Below are 17,870 nucleotides of genomic sequence, written 5' to 3' on the forward strand. Positions count from 1 at the left end.
TTAAGCACTAAAGTTCTATAGACTAATAAGTCTTAATTCTCTTTTTCAGTGAGGAATCCACATGGTTTCAATCATCTGTAGCATATTCAATAATAAAGATAAGCATGAAGTGTCAGTGGAACCACAGGCAGGTGGACCAGTTGTAGAATCCAGATAGACTCCTTAAAGTGTCATGACACTGTGTGGCTTGTCATCAGAGTAGTTTGGATGTCAAGAAGTAAGTTACAGAAATGCAAATCTAAGAGGAGACAGAGGAGGCGCAAAATAGCATAAGCTGTAGAGGCTCCTAAGCCAGTGACAGTGGACTTAAAAGCATTTTGGTTAAAAGCATGTCTCCAGAACCAGAATGTTGGATTGAATCCCTAGTGCTTCTTCGGCCAATTTATAACTAGGAAAAAAAATGGCTTAACACTGTGATGGTTTCTTCAGTTTGTAAAATAAGAAAGAAAATACTAATAAAATAACCTATAAGGCTACTGTCCAGATTAAATGTGCAAGATGCTTGTGAGAGCCACTGGTACATAGTACGCACTCAACAAGCTTGCTACCATCATTTTCAACTGGAAGACGACGGGGGCCAATGGGCAAGAAAGTCAATTTTAATACTACATTTAAAATCAGCTTTCAGAGCTCTGTGCCCACCCCCAGTGTGAAATGTCAGAACGACGAGAGAGTGAACCAGGGCCGACGCAGAAATGGATTTGTAAAGCTCCAACCCCACGTCTGTATCTGACAGAACCTCTGGAGCATCAGCTTTGATTATGGGCCATATTTACTGATTTTCTGATTTTGAATGTAACAGCTGTTCTGTTCCTTGAATCTGTAGTGGTTGGTTTATTGCCAGTCAGAAATAACTGAGTCAAGGACATTGTTTTTCAAACTTATAATGAAATACGAGCTCCCTATTAGAGACAAATTCTTCATTTCAAACTGTTGACTCAGATAATCCTTAAAAAAGAATTTCAGCTGTTTAAATTTAGCATGCTGAGAAAGACCAATCCTGAAATACTACTTGGATCTGTGCCCATAACATTTTCCCTTTATTCCTTCCGAGTGTTTGTTGTCTTATGTGACAAGGAGACAAGTGACAATAATCATGCTAGCCTCCACTACTCTTCACATTTTATCTACATAAACCATTTTGTTTTAATTCTCACTAAAGATGGTCTTTTGCTTTGGACAAATTTCCAGGAGGTGAATATGCAAGAACCAGTGGTATTTCCAGTGCTGTTTTATCTCCTGGTGGTCACGTGGACTCTTCCCCGACCCACTTTCCTTTGAATCATAATTCTTTCTCTCTTTGCAAAAATACATAAGAGTAATCTGAAGATAAGCCACATGTGGACAATCAGACTTTAGGACTGTTTGAAGAGATGTTTACAACTGCTTAAAGAGATCATTCAAGTATGGGACTTTAAAGATCTTCATCCTATACATGGCCTAAATTATTATTAATTTTTTTGTAATTTGTATTTATTTATTTATTTATTTTTGGTACCGGGAATAGAACTCAGGACCTTGCACTTGCCAGGCAGGCACTGTACTGCTGAGCTACATCCCCAGCCCTATTATGTTTTAAATGTCCCTCAGAATGGATTCTGGAAGTATCTTAATACTACCTCCTACTATGTCATCTTTTTATTTTCCTTTTATTCCCCTCCTTTTGTTTTCAGATCTTCCAACTTTTCCCTTTTTATTAGCTCTATCTTCTTCCTTCCTGGCAATAGTCCCAGTTGCATATCCACAGTTTGTGAAGTCAAAACAGAAATGAAATTGGAAAGATGACTATGTCAAGTTTAGAGGTAGTAGTCAATTTAAGTTCCAAATATGGTAGTTGCAATCTTGGGTAATGCAGAGCAAATGGCAGGAAGATCTCTGTTACCTGGCATGATTTCTCAAGTACTCACTGCCTACTAGATCCTGGGAATGATATGTTTACTCCCTCTGACCCATAGCAGAATACCATTTTAATAGAATGGATAGTAAAGTGATTAAGGGCGTTAGTCACACTGGGGTCTAATCTTAGCCCATCAAATACCAAACAAGTTGATTTCTGCAGCTTTTTAATTTTCCATGGGATTGAATTTCTTTTCAATAGGAGAGCATGCAGTCTCTGAAAGTTTTTGTAATATAAAAAAAAGTCATACTCAAGCCGTCTGACACACTACCTGCAATTACTATGCCCACAGCAATTGCCATACTCATTCATTGTATGATCCAGTCACACATAGAAATGACCTAGGAAGCTCTTCAGGAGTTGAATCTACTTCACCTTTGATACCAAATGGTGAACAACTGCATGCAACTCTTACGTGATGTTATTTTAGGTCGATATTTTATACAAGGGAGAAAATGCTAAGGAAGAGAGAGAGGCAATAGGAAGAGGCTTATTCATAGTGTTGCCTGAAGCATCCTCTGGCCAGTGCTCTTGAGAGAAAGGTATTACTCTTCAGAATATCCTGTAACAGGGTCATGCATATATAAGAATACAACTCTGTTCGTAAAGACAGCCGGCAGCAGGAACAGTCAGGAACACATAATCTTAAAATAGTCTTTCGAGCATAGATATCACATCACAGTCATTATCGATATATTTAATGACTAACAGCTACCTTTGATTTGTCAAGCCACATGACTCTCAGTAGTGTGTGAGGAAAAGCACGAGACTCAGGAAATTTTCCTAGGTCAGAGACTGTCTCAACAAACCTCACCAGTGGCTTAATTATGAAAATAACTGTTTTATTTAAAAAGCTATTTTACTAATCTCCTTTTCAGATGTAATACAAGTTTGTTTACTAGTAAGGAGAACAAGGAAAGTGTGATGCAAAGGCATGTCTTTAGCTCAACTCTACTTACTTAAGTTTCAGTCTTGGAAGAAATTTTGATAAATTGCTATCAGTACACTTAGCTTGATTTTTCTTTTTCATAGTGAAATACCCAAGCTCACTCCAACATATATTCTTTTATTCTGTATGTAAATGTTTCCTTTTTATTGTCTTTATAATGTGTAACCACTTCCACGTGTGCACTATCATAACATTCTCCTAGATGTTTTACTCTGTAATTCATAAAGTCACCTGTAGAGTTTATGCAGAGAAATTTGGCCCACAGAAGAGATTGCCTATATCAAATTAACTATTGCAACAACCCCCAAAATTCTAAGTAAGTCTTTATATCTTTGAGGTATGTAAAATGATCAGTTAATTACGCAAAACAATTGAAATTATATCCTGCACATGTTTTATTTTTACTAACATAATAAAGATCAGATAAATTAGAGAAAGAGTAATATAATTTAAAACTGAAATAATATGATAAAAGTGATCCTTAATTTCCTCATATTTCATGACAGAGAATTTCAGAATTACTTTGCATTTCATAATAGTCATTTCAAAAGTTTCAAATCACCTCTTCCTATACAGTTATGCCAGCCCATGGAGGTGTCCAATATAAAAATCTAGATCTTGTTCTCACAATAATCTTTCTTGGACAAAAAATGTAATAATACAGTCATTTTTCCAATGATTTTCCAACTAAGTCTAGTATTTTTGTGTTCATACCCTTCCTACTCTTACTTTCCCCTTTTTTTCATTAAAAACAAACAAAATAAAACAGCACAACCAAAACCCTGATCTGTGTGGAACGACCTGGCTAGATCTCCCAACATCTTTGAATTAATTATTTTTACTTTTTCTTCTAGAAAAAAGACCTTTAGTATTCTGCCTGTGTTCATGTGTATTTGGTCATTTGTTTCACAATGGGCTGGCCTTTTGCTGACCTATTTTTAGAAGAGTTGGTTATCTGCCATTTGAGCGACCAGTTGAAGTTGTTTTTTGAAAAGTTTGTTAAGTCAGTAAACATAGCGATGCTTGGTTGCCAAGTACAAAGTCATCTATGTAAAAATCACCCCCTTGAAATTATGAGGAAGACACAGTTAGGCAAGTGGAGGAGAATACTGCCTCAGTACGAAACTGGGGAAACTCTCCCTCCCACCCACTAGAGAGTATTTAAATGTTTATCAGATCCTCGGCGTCACCTGGGCTGTTGCCTAGCAGCTGTCTGGAGAGGGAGTTCACATTTTATTTGACTTCAGTAAGGTAAATCATTGACATTTTGCTTTGTCTCTGCTTGTTTATTTTACAGATTAGGAAATAAATCAGAAGTGAAACTTGTAATAACAATTAAGTAGGGCATTTGAAATTCTAAACCAGCTTGTTATGATTTTCTAAGTAAAAAATAAGCAAGCTGCCATCTCATCAGTAACTTTCAGGAGACCACTCTAGCAATAAATCTAGCACACGTTTGCTGGTGTTTTCGCCTAACACCACCAGGGACCGGGCACTTTCTGCAGATCTAACTAACCAAAGGTATCCAGCAGAAAAGAGAAAGGAAATAAAAAGAAAAGAGGGTACCAGGGTTGTAGCAGAACCAGCAAGGAGTCTGGGAGCCGGGCTGATCTCACGTTTCACGGAAAATCCGAAGCCAGGCTTTGCGAACTTTCCTCGCGCTGCGCTCGCAGCCTCCCTTCCCCGCACGCCTAGCCCAGGCCGCCCGGATCTGAACTCACTGCAGTGCGCTGCGGGCCGGCAGGCGCGGCGTCCGAGCGCCCGCTTCGCGGAGGGACCGGCCGCGCTCGCCGACCCTGCGTCCTCACGCCCGCCGCCCGCTGCCGGCTGCTCGGCCCCAGCACGGCTTCCCGGGAGGGGAGCCGCGCCAACTCCGCTCACAGCATCCTCCTCCCCGTGGCCGCCCCCTTCGCTCCCCGGGGCTCGGCCCGTTGGAAAGGGCGCCGGGGAGGTGGAGACGACTTCCAGGAGACGCCGCAGGCTGCCCGCAGCCTCCCAGCCCCGACCACTCGCAACTCAGAAACAGCGCAGGATGCAAGTGAATTTTGGCGTCGCCCCCTTCCCCACGCCCCTGCACCTCCTCCTCCTTCCTCCGCCGCGGCCACCTCCGCTGTTCCGGGCTCCCGCTCAAGCTGGGTACCACGGACGAGCTGCCTGCACCATGCAACAAACACCCAGGAGCGACCCGATTGCTCAGAGACGCAAATACCTGTTGTCCATGACTACCGCTCTGCTTTCACCTCTCCGAGTCCTTGATTTGCATGGAGACGCGTGGAGATTGGAAGTCTGTGCAGTGTGAGCGTGTGTGTGTGTGTGTGTGTGTGTGTGTGTGTGTGTGTCAAGGAGGAGACAATCCGCGCGGCTGCAACCAACAGCCCTGCCTGGCTCTGGCTGCCGCCGTTGTTGCTACTATTGCCGTTGGAGCTCAGGGAAAAATGAGACAGGGAGACAGGGCTGGCTTCACAGCTGTGTAACTGCTGTCTGAGTTCTGCTGGAGGAGAGACTGTGCAGGTATGAGCCGCCGCGAACGAGACTTTAAACTGGATTCACTGCAACGGCCACCCTTCAGGGTGCGTTTCCCCTCCACCAGGACAGCGCACACCTCTCTCCCCTCTTCCTAAGTCTGCAGTCTCTAGTGGTCATTCATGGCTCAGTCACCACCTGTGTAATCCACTTCTACCAATTACAGCAGCTGCACACTCTATTGCTGCATTCCGAATTGGTGATCCGGGAGCAGGTAACTGGAGGATGCTTAAGGGTGAAGCAGAGAAGCAGTTGAGTATTAGGAGGGAGACTGTATGCATATGCAACCAATCAGGGCACAGATGAAGATGATGATGTTTGAGCCGTGCGTGCAAAATAATGCCTTGGGTAATAAATGGTATGCTTAATCGATGACCAAGTTGTTTTATAGACATGTGCAAAAATCAAACAGTTATTAAAGACCATGTCTGCTGGCCTAGATGCAGGGTAACATCACATAGGTGTTCCTTAGTAGTTCTCAGTTTACTCAGGATACCTTCTGTGATTTCAGGGCTTTAATATCACTCTGTAAGCCTGAGATCCTGATGAAAACTTGCTACTGCTGTCCCTGGATTCACCTTCTCTCTGCTTATTCATCTCCATCCTCTGCCCTCACTTATGTCCAACATAATCTTAGGCAAGGTGATCTTCACCAAAATCTAGAAGTTAAAGACACTATCTCAAAAAAAAAGACACTCTCTCACCCCCACCCAAAATGTACCTTAATGGCTAACAACGTTTAGTCCAGCAAATATTTGTCTCCATGTTCTTGTTCTGTAATAAAATGAGCAATCATGAACAACCCCTCCTAAACACACACACACACACACACACACACACACGCACGCACACACACACTGCTTAACAGTACTTTTCACTTTCTGAACTAAAAACAAATTTATGTTTGGCATTGTTTTTAATGCATACTTCTAGTTATTTTAGATTTACCCTGAGTACATGTCACGTCTGCTATGTGTTTACCCAGGTTTAATCAGGGATAAATTGAGAGTTGGTTTAATCAGGGATAAATTAGAAGGGAACACAGAAAGAAGAAAACTCCAAGAAGTATAACAAAACCCAAAATGAAGACAAGAACCCAGAAAGATGAAACAGTACTTCTTTTCTGATTTATCTTTATGAAAATTACTTCCATTAGCTAATCAAAGAGCAGCTAAAGAACAAAGTGTTACCAATTATCCAATATATACCTATTTATCAAAAGCAATTTAAGTATAATTGCAACAGAAAATACTATCAGTTAATTTGATATTTTAAAAATCATCCAATCACTTAAGTGCAAAGCATGCCCAGAATTTTGAAAATGTCAAAATGCTCATAAAACATGATGCCATGTTATTGTCACATTTTCATGTTTTACATATTAAATAACTACTGTCTAAAACACAACAACTCTAAAAATATGAAGAGTAACTTTCTCTTTTTATCTATATGTGCCTGTCAAAGTAAAGAAGAGGCCTTCACCTGGAAACAGATTCTAATATAGAAAGCCAATTTAACCCACAGATACTTGAAGTTTATTCTGCTCCTCAAACTTATCATTTAATAATTCTCCCAGGATCTGATATTCCATAGCTTAGTATTTTCCTCCATAACGTTGTTCCTAATATTTTAAATTTCAAATATATTTAGGAAGAGCACTTAAACATTCTTCAGAGATTTGATTTGTTAGGTTTTTTTTATTACAAATAGGCAAGAGTCTATAAGTCTGGTCTGCATACTAATGGAAGTGCCACAAGATATTACAATATTTGGTAATGAGTAACAGTAATTAGGAGGTCTTTTACATTACTTAGATCATTCTTGAATCTTTAGGTGAGACAGTTTTCTTGAGAAAATTACAAGATTTGGTAACACAGAAAGAAAATCAGTTGAGGACTGGTGAATAATTCCTAATTCCTGACCCTTAGAACACGGGAAGTTCTAATTTGTGAGAAATTTTACAGAACACTGCTTTACAATCCTCTGTCTATTTCTCTAAAATATTTCTCTGGATTTTATAAACTTCATAGGGAATTAATCTAAAAACAGTGATTGGAGGGGCTGGGGATTTAGCTCAGCGGCAAAAGCGCCTGCCTGGCAAACGCAAGGTCGTGAGTTCGGTTCCCGGTACCGGAGAAAAACCGAAAAAAAAAAAAAACAAAAAAACAGTGATTGGAAATGAACATGTTTTATACACATGCATTAATGAAATAAATAAATTTTTTATTAAAATATAGAAATACATTGTATTAATTTTCATCTAAATCTCATTCATAATGAAAATATGTATTCCCAAAGTAATTCACTTAGTGATTCTCTTTCACAAGAGGAAGTTTGCAAGATCTACCATGGCAGAAGCCAAGTCTGTATAATTCATACCTGTAGCTCTAGCATCTAGCAAAGGGCGTAGAACATGCCATGTACATAGTGAATAGTTTTTGAATAAAAGAGTGAGTAAAGGAAATAATCTATTGGTCCAGGAAACTGAGAAGATAAATTATCTGGGATTAAAGCTGTTTAAGGCCTTACTGTCTGTTTTCTGAAGTGAAATAACTGTGGCACATTCGGGAAGTGACTCACTTTTCATGGTCTCTAAGTATCCTTTCTGGTCTATCACTCACAAACCTCACAAAATTGCATAATAAATATCCATGCCCAATATCATGCCAAAATGGATTTTTACTCTCCAAACACAATCAATAAAATTCTCTAGAATCTCATTTCCTGACCATCTTACAAACCAGAAACATGAAGGATTTATTTAATCCTTGAGAACTGTAGAGCTCCCTTTATAGTATTATAACTTTCAAGTCTGTACCTAATCTTATGGGTACTAGATTACACACAAAGAAAATAGAGGGCCGAGGATACAGCTCAGCAGCACAGCACCTGTCTGGCAAGCATGAGGCCCCGAGTTCAATTCTTGGTACTAAAAAACAAAATAGGAAAAAAAAGACCAAAAAAAAGCCCCCTAAAAAAAAGAAAATAAGTTCTTACACACTTATGTTATGTGTATGAGTTCCTAAAATGTTACAGATTATCATTGACATTTTGTTCCTCTCAATAAGATAACAAAAAACAGCAAATGAAAAACAAGAAGAAATGACATATCATGGACTGTAATTACTTATTTTTTGTAGAGATGAACCTATTTTAATCACACCCCTTGATGTAAACTGATGCTTAAAATCATCTTGTCCTGGGGCTGAGGATGTAGCTCAGTGATTGTGTGTGCATAGGGTTTGCCTGAGTTCAATCCCCAGTACCACAAAATAGAAAAAACAAATTCATCTTGTCCTGTTAATTGTATGCAAAACATTTACTGAACATCAATCATATACAAAGTATTAGGGACAGAAACATGGTTCAGCCAGTCATAGCACCTGCTTTTGAAAGAAAATATTGCCTTTCATTTGAAATGCTTAAGTATTTTATGTTTTAGAACAACCGAATCATTCAAATTTATACACACTTGATTTAAATCAGCCTATCTTGACTCAAAAGATGAGAGCTGTTTTCTAAGTGCAACTGACTGTCACACAGGAACTTTGCCCCGGATTCAAATCTATGAATCACTAGATGCAGGTTGGAAGGCTATGCGAGACTCAGAGAAGTCATGATTTTATTGAACTCCCTTTAAAAAAAGATGATCATAAAACATTACATTTGGATAGGCCCTTAGACCCCATGTAATTCAATTCTTATATTTACAGCAGAGTGAACTAACCAAAGAAATCACTGAGGTTTATTGCTGGGAAGGCCATTTTAGCAGTTGTTCCACTGGACTCTGGCATGGCATGAAGCAGATGCATTTCAATTCTCAGCTCTCTTAATGGCTAGCTGTATGACCTTGGACAAATTTTCTCACCTATAAGTGGAGGATAATTATACAGTGGTTGAGAGACCAAGGAAGATGAATCATGTAAAGCACACAGAAGGGTGCCCGGCAGAGCTCTGCATATGCCTCCTTATGCAGACAAATGCACACATGTGCACACACACACTCACACATGAGAACAGGTTTTAAGACTAGTACATCTTCATTGAAACCATCATTTCTGAAGTTATTGTTTAAGTACATAACTTATGCATTGGTATTCATTTACTTATCTGCAAGTACAGTTATATATCAGTGAAGATGGCAGAATATTATATTTTTAGGGATAGTAAGCATATCAGTGAACTGGGTGGCATTTGTTAAATCAGGAGAGAGAATTCTTGCTCTGATTCAAAAAAAGGTAACTGGTGGTGTAAAGCAGTCTCATTGAGCAATGATAAATCACACAGGTTAGTGAGAAAGCTATTCCTTCCTTTCTCAGTCACCTAATGTGTGAGTTCCCATGCTAGATAGATAATTAAGGAACTACAGAAAATGCAACCAAAATAATTAAAAGCACAAAATAGGAAACCTATGACAGAGAAATTGTAGTTTTTGCCATTGAAGTTCTATGTGGGAAATTAGAAGACTGTAATAGAGCCCAGCCATTTATTTGGTTGTCTTAGTGATTGATGTAGAATATAGTATAATTGATTTAGCAATGGCGTTCCACACAGAGTTCCTGAGAGTGCCCGCATTTTGTATCTTATGACCTCACCTTATTAGACCAACGGATTACAAAAAGACAAGGCACACATATTCCTTGGTGATTTTTTTTTTGTCTAAAAAGCAAGATAGGTATATTTAACAATGACCTCTTCTATGCCTGCTCTAACTCTTCTGGGATATTCCCTCAGCTCTTCCTCACATGCCAGAGGCCATTTCTCTATTTGTCTCTTTACTGGATGTACAGGGCAAATTAAGTATCATATTAAATCACAGTTTTAAATAGAAATAATAGGGGCTGGAGATTTAACTCAGTGGCACAGCGCCTTCCTGGCAAGTATAATGTTGTGAGTTCAATTCCCGGTACCAGAAGAAAAACAAAAGAAAGCAAAAGAAAAAAATAGAAATAATAATCTCTATTCAATACCTAAGTCTTTAAAAGACCATCCATGAATTTCAAGAAAATTGATGCAGAAGGTTTAAACAACTAAAATGATTAAATTTAGTTTATATTTTATACTATGAGAATACTTTAAGATGAAATGCAGATACAAAGGGGTCTAAATATTTTTTTGTCCTTTTTACCACTGCTGCTGTTTTTTATACATGTGATTTAACCTTAAGGTAAAATTTTACTAAATTGCAATTTGTATTTCTGTAACTTCCAAAAGAGGCAGCAATCTACATAAAAGAGTCTGTCCAAAATTTCACAGCTATAATGATTGCTATCTGCACTGTCTATTAAAACTGGAAATACATAAAGATTAGGTTTAGGGATGGATTTAATGGAGAATTGTTTTGAATAGACACATGAAATGCAATTGCAGAAATTGAACAAAATTGACTACCCTTAACCTCACTGTGATAAAATGAGTCCCTGGGTTGTATTTGTCTTGGAAGATAGTTTAAGAAACTGAAGATATACTTTTCAACTGACCTTCTCAGTCTATATTGGCTGGCAGGTAAGTATCGGTATTAAAATAATAAAATGTGTGCACAGCAGAAAAGCTAATTGTAACCATTATAAGCCTCAATAAGTGTCATAAAATTAAACTCAGTCAAATGTTCGCTGTGATGGTTTCTATTGCCCAGTTTCTTTGCCTCCAGTTAGAATAGTAGAAGAAGAAAATTTCAGTCATGTCTGTGACCCACACAGCCAAATAGCTGTGACTTTAACAGCCCCTTCCTTGCATTCTACAGTGAGTGAGTTCTTGTCTACATATGGTAACCATATTTTTAAATGTCAGATGCTCAAAAATCTTAGCATAAAGAAAGATTGTATGAAGCAGGGGATTTTTTTTTTCAAAGTTGTCTTCTAATAATTGTTATATACTTTGTAAAGACTATCCTTTTTATCAGCATTAATATGATAAATGTACATATATGTATATTTGGAAATCATCTTCATACCTCTTCTTGGAGTATTGTGAGAAGATATTTAATTATAAATGTGGAAATAAAGACTTTTTATTTAAGGTTCATTTTTAGTTTATAAATGTACCCAACTGAGGACTTAAAACTAAGTTTTCTTGGCTAATGTTCAAAATTAAACTTTCACTTGGTCTTCTTTATACGTTATCTTGTAGATAAAAAGAAACTGCACAATGAAAACAATGAATTATTACTTTTAAAAATCACTTACCCTTTACTCAATTTGTATGATCTGAATTCATAGATTATTTGCCCTGAAAGTATTTGTATATCAATAGGACATAATCCACGGGGGAAAATTATCACTCATTGTAATAATTATAGCATTCTGTGATGTCATAATGCTTTATACAAACAAAAATGTGTTATTAAATACCATGAAAACTAACACTCGTAAGAAATAATTTGTTTCTACTGAAAAGTTTTCCACTAAAATATTTTTAAAAACTGAAGTGACATTTTATGCTCATTTCTTTCTCTTTTATTCACCAAAAATTTTTCATTTTTAAGAACAAATATTTCTATGGAAGTATCTAAGAGATATTTAATAAACAAATGTCACCTCAATTAATTGTTACCTATATCTTATGAGATAGATATTATTGTCACTTTCAATTTTCAGATGAAGCAATAGAAATACAAAGAGGTAACTCATCTGAGGACATACAGTCTGTGGAGAAATCAAAGTCAACTAAACCTTCATAGTCTGTCTCCTGAGGAGAAAGCTGTAACAGCTCTACCATTTTGCTTTTCTATTTCTACCAGGTAAATGCCATTCAAATTTGAAATTAGCATGTCTAAGGCAAAATAACAGATGATTGATTAATCTATGTTTAATAAGTATAGAATGGAATTAATATTTGAAGTGTCAGTCATTTATATTAGCTTTGAATCAAATGAAAGTACAGTTCTCAATACATCTTGTCTGACTACTTAATGTTGTCAAATATATAAGGTACACTCCTTTTGATATATATGTCACATGTATATGACATAAGATGATTTATTAAGCTTCAATGTCAAAGTTTCTCATATTATATTCTTGTTATAATCATTTGGGTATTTATTGTAATTTAGAGTTTGTGTAAGAAATTACTATATAGGGCTATTAATTCATATTAATTTTATGGTACTAATACAGTGAAACATGTTACATTATTATACTCATCACTGCTTTTGTTTGTCTGTTTGTTTGTTTACTTTTCTAGGAATCCAACTTAGGGCCTTGTGTATGCTAGCCAAGCACCCCGGGCTGAACTGCATCGTTAGTCTTAGTTATAAATAATTCTGTGACTCCAATTATATTATAAACTCATAGATAGAAAGACAAAATCTCTTTTAGCTTCTATTTTAATTTTTTTGGAAAGTGTATGAGATGAGAAATTTGCAAAAATAAAAAAGAAAAAAGTTTGTAAAAATTATATAAATGTGGTTTTTTAAGGATCTGTCCAAATGCTGAAAATATTTCCAATGTGCAATATTGTAAATTTATCCCAAAAACAGAATTGTAAATTTTATAGTCCAGTATTAGAGGCCCACACATCACATTTTCATATTGCTCTTTCATAGGGCTTAGGGTAATTGTTTTTACATAAAAAGTATTTGTTGTTTATTATTTAATATTTGTTGATCTCAGCAATATAACACATTTAACCCTATATCAGGCACATCTTCAATGAAGTTTAATAAACAAAATCCACACAGAGCATGGTGGTCAATCATCCCAGCACTCTGGAAGGTTGATGCAGAAGAATCAAACATTTGAGTCCAGTCTTGGTAACTTGGTGACTGTATAAGACTCTGACTCAAAACAACACATAAAAATAAAGCAGGCTAGCAGTGTAGTTCAGGGTCAGCCTCTGGCTTCAATTCGTTGTGACACACATACACATACATGCACACACACACAGATACATACACACATACATACACACATGCAGTCCAAGTCTAAATTAAACTAACAAATTCAGGAAGAGTTGGTTAATCTATTCAGTTTTGTAGTTTTTCTTAAAAAGGAAGATTGGTTTTTCCAAGTCTATGAGTTTGTCCACTTGGAGTTTCCCTGAGTACCTTCATTTACAAGAACTTCACCTTTGCTCAAGATCTGGCTGAACTTCTGGGTATCATGACCCAGGACAGCCAAATTGATGTGAGACTATGTTTCATTTCACCTTAGATAAGAAACCAAAGATAAGACAAAAGAAAAAAAACAAGGGAAATTAGTTAATTTAATGGACCATTCCTTGACATGCATTTCATCCCTTTGCTTACATAATACCATATTAAAATATTATATGCCACTAAATCAATACATAATTGCCAGATAAAGGGAGAGGGTGGCAAACAGATAAATGCTTGGACTGTGTTTAAAACACATATGAATTGTGAGTGCTCTGTGCTTCTTTGACTTTTTCTTTGCTTCTATACTGTGAGAGGTTTCTTCTGATAATAATCTCTGATTTTTCTAGAATATAATATTATTGGAATGTAAATCAAGGTATCTATGCAACTAAGGCCAAGAGGACCTCTTTAGACCACAGTTCTGAGCTACCCAAACCATGTGATGGTACTGGAGCTAATACATTTCCAGCAGAAACACCCTCAGGTAGTTCATGTCCATTTTGTCCTAAATCTTAATATTTCTATGATAAGTTTTTAGTCTGTCAACTATTTGTTGAATGGTACAACTCCACACCAAGTAACCAGGACATATTTAACTTGACTCCAATTAGAGCATTAGCAGTTAGATGAAGCAACACTTAAACATGTAGAGTTCACCTCGAAGGAATGAGTCTATCAGGGGAGAATCCAGAACTATTTTAATGGTGTTACAATGAAAAATGTTTAGTTTTTTGTGCATTTATCCACAAAATTCATCACCATTTCTTTCCTTAGTTACAATCAACTAGGATCAGGTAGATCCCAATTTATTAATGTGCCTACCTTATCACTTCTGTCATATCCATGAGGTCAATGGGGGCTTCAGCCTCCATTGCTCTTCTTGTAAGGTGCTGAATGTCCCAGACTTCTGTTTGCCCACCCCCCCGACACTAATCTTTCAACCACCTACAGACCAGCCTTCATGTCAGACTTTTATACAGAAAACTCTGCTGTGTTCCTCTCAAGTTGTTCCTCATTAAGACACTGGCCCTTATTTATCTTGTCAAAGGAAATTATTCTTTTATTTTCATCACCCTTGTGCAAGATGTTCTCTTCAAGGCTCTCATGTCATTCAACTTTCTTACTCAGAGTAGATGACCTTGCCTTGCCTTTCATGAAGACCTGAGAGGTTGTCGAGAATTCTGCTCATGCTTGCCAGCTTTGGGCACAGTGTTCCTGCACCACGGATCAGAGTCTTCATGCTACTGCCCTGATATTCCCATCACCTCTTGCTCTGATGTCATTTTGTCTTGCAAGATGGACACCTCTGTCACCCATCCTTCTCTGCCTAGCATACAGCAGCTCTTGGTTTTATACTCAAGATTTTCTCTTCCCCTGGAGGACAGAGTTTGAACCTCCTCTCAATTCCCATATCACTTATGTATTCAGTAATTATAATTTTTCACAATTATAATCACTTTATATTTCCTCTAAAATCTATATCAATATCTCTATTACTCCTATGAAAATATGTAATTTTTAGGCATCATCGTCATCATGTTTATTATCCTTGTACAAGAAAATTGTGCTCTATGTACCAGACATGACATTAGGCATAGTAAATTCAAACACAAACCACACATATTTTCCTTACATTATGGATGTTAAATGAGGCACAGCCTGAAAATCCATTCTAAGATTGCAGAACAAGAGAGCAACAGTAACAGTAAGAGTGCCAGGAAAGAAAAGAGGACAAATTAAAGAGAAATAGGAAGGAAGCAGTATGCAAGTTTTCCCTGTAGTTGTTGATATTTTAGAAGAATTTTCAAGGATGACTTTATAAATTTAAAAAATGGTGAATTCTCACCTTCCACCTTCACCACCACATTCAAAAAGCTTGGAAGTCATTATTGCCATTTTCAGATCAAGAACAAACTGGAAATCAATGATCTGAGATCCATCAGAGAATTGAAGTCACAGAGCAGGGTATCACTCCAAAGCTGAAGAGACAGGTAAATCCATACCTAAATCACAGCTGAGATCAGCTTACCAGTAGAAAATGAAGGAAGCTGTGAATGGTGGAAACATTTAAGCTTGGTCCTCTAAATTGTCACAGAGAAGGCAGGAAGAAATTCCCTTCCCCTTGCACTTTGAAAAAGAAAGGAAGGGTAAGTGTTCTGAAATATGATAGGAGAAAGTTTCCATTGTGAAACAAGCTCAGAATGTCCTCTATAATAAAAGACTGCTCTCAATGATAACACTTTGCCAGTGCATTCTCTGACTTCAGAAAGGCCAGCTGGACAACTCCAAACAGAGTAAAATATTCTAATTTTACATAAGGGGATGAAAAGCAAGGCTAATGTATTTATCTAAGAACATTGCCATAGGATTCAGATCCACTAAAAACATCAAGATTTACCCATAGGATCATAGGCAGTTCCTTTCTTAACATGTACCACTTCACCAACAAGGGTTACAACTGAGAATGTGCAAGCTACAGACTGTGATTTAGAATGCGTTCTCAAAGAAACAACAACAAAAAATGAGAAGGAAAAGAAACTAGAGGAAATTTAATCTTCCCTGCCTTATCTACAATATAGGAAACATTGAATAGAATCTTAGCCATATAAATGTAAATCATCACACTAAAGCATCATTCCTTAGTTTTATTACAAGACACAACATGTTTGGCTTACAACAAAAATTAATTAAGTAGGAAATATAACAATGATGAATATTAAAGTTTGTGATATAGTAAACATTCAGGAAGAGAAATGTAATATTGCAAGACAGACATTTTATGAAAAAATCAAAAGAGAATGCAAGAAAGCAAAAAAAAAAAAAAAAAAAAAAAAAAAAACCTCCAACACTGTAATAAAAATATTAGTGTTAAGATGACCTTACTAGCAGATGCAACAGAAATGGAAGGAGAATACAAAGCCTTAAAGATATGGCAAAATAATTCACTGGAATTGAAATGCAGAAGGAAAAAGAATGAAAAAGTAAAACAGCGTATAGAGTTACAGGATGATTACAGATGGGTATAATATAAACATAATATGATAGAGATTATCTAAAGAACAAGAAAAAGACTAAGAAAGAACAAGAAGAAATATTGTCCAGCTGGAAATTTTCCAAAATTAATAAATGCTACTTAAACACAAATCCAAAAGGCTCAGATAACACCAGGAAGCAAAAACAAACGAACAAATTCCAAAACTAAACAACAAAAAGAACCAAACACAGGCCCATAATACTCAAACTGAATAAAAGTAAAGTCAGACAAAAATTTTTCAGAGAAGCCAGTGGAAAGAAATATCTGGCCTCTGGAAGTAAAAGAGTAAGAATATGGAGTATCATTAAGTGTTTTATTTTTTTATTTATTTATATTTTTTTTTGGTTTTTCTCTGGTACCAGGAACCGAACTCACGACCTTGCGCTTGCCAGGCAGGCGCTTTTTGCTGCTGAGCTAAATCCCCAGCCCTCATTAAGTGTTTTAAAAAAGTTAACTAAACTAAAAGTTTATAATCAATAGATCCTTCAAAAGTAAAGGAGAAATAGCTTCTCATAAAAAGTAAAACGTCAGGAATCTATCACCCTTGTCATAATCCCACCTTGTAAAAAATCTTAAATAAATTATTTAGGTGAAATAAAATATATAATTCAGACACTCAGATTTATGAAAGCAAGGGAGAAAGTCAGAGAAGTGAATAATGAAGGTAAAATTTTAAAAAGTCTTTCCTTTTCAATAATACATTATTATTATTATTATTATTGTAATTGTATAGATTTATGGTACATTGTGTGATAATTTGAAACATATGTGTAAAACATAATTATCAAATCAAGATGAGTAACAAGTCCGTGTCCTCAAACTCTGAAATCTGTTTTATTTTTACCAGTGAGTGTTAGTAACATAGAATAATGAGGTTGGTGCTGTTATATTCGTATGTGTATAACTTGTTTGAATATTTTTATCCTCATTTCCCTCCTCTTCCTTTCCCCCATCCCATTCCACACCTCCAGTGATCTACCTTCTGTATTCCTGTCATCACTTATTTTTTTTTCTAGATTGCTCATACAAGAGAAAATGTGATATTTAACTTTGTGGCTGGTTTATTTCAACAAACAGAATAGTCCCCACTTTCATCCATTTCTCTGTAAATAATATGATTACATTCTTCTTTATGGTGAAGTAATGTCCCATGTGATACTACACTTTAGTTCTCCATTTATCTCTTGATAGGCATCCAGGCTGTTTTAACAGCGTGGCTATAGTGAATTACATCGCAATACACATATATATGCATGGATCACTGCGAAGTGCTGGTTTGAATTTGGACGGGGGAAATTCTAATAATTTATATCTAGTTGTGCTTTATGAGCCTCGTGTGCTCATAAACACGGCACTGAGGGGTGTATCTCAC

The 17,870-nt window shown here is 36.6% G+C and overlaps 1 protein-coding gene across 6 annotated transcripts in view; it reads right to left on the minus strand.

Moving 5' to 3' along the window:
* Dgkb (diacylglycerol kinase, beta 90kDa) overlaps positions 1–5,633 on the minus strand; it is a 627,035-nt gene extending 621,402 nt beyond the window's left edge. For 4 of the 6 annotated variants that reach the window (XM_013510621.1, XM_013510620.1, XM_013510623.1 and 1 more), the window contains exon 1: positions 4,924–5,035. The gene's annotated coding sequence lies outside the window, so the exon portion shown is untranslated. Of the gene's footprint in view, positions 1–4,923; positions 5,036–5,055 lie in introns of those variants that run through there. The other 2 variants (XM_005377328.2, XM_013510618.1) reach the window with 2 other exon arrangements.
* Positions 5,634–17,870: the final 12,237 nt, after the last annotated feature.

This window comes from Chinchilla lanigera, unplaced genomic scaffold, assembly GCF_000276665.1.
Source record: "Chinchilla lanigera isolate Chin_1 unplaced genomic scaffold, ChiLan1.0 scaffold00009, whole genome shotgun sequence".
NCBI classification, from domain to species: domain Eukaryota; kingdom Metazoa; phylum Chordata; class Mammalia; order Rodentia; family Chinchillidae; genus Chinchilla; species Chinchilla lanigera.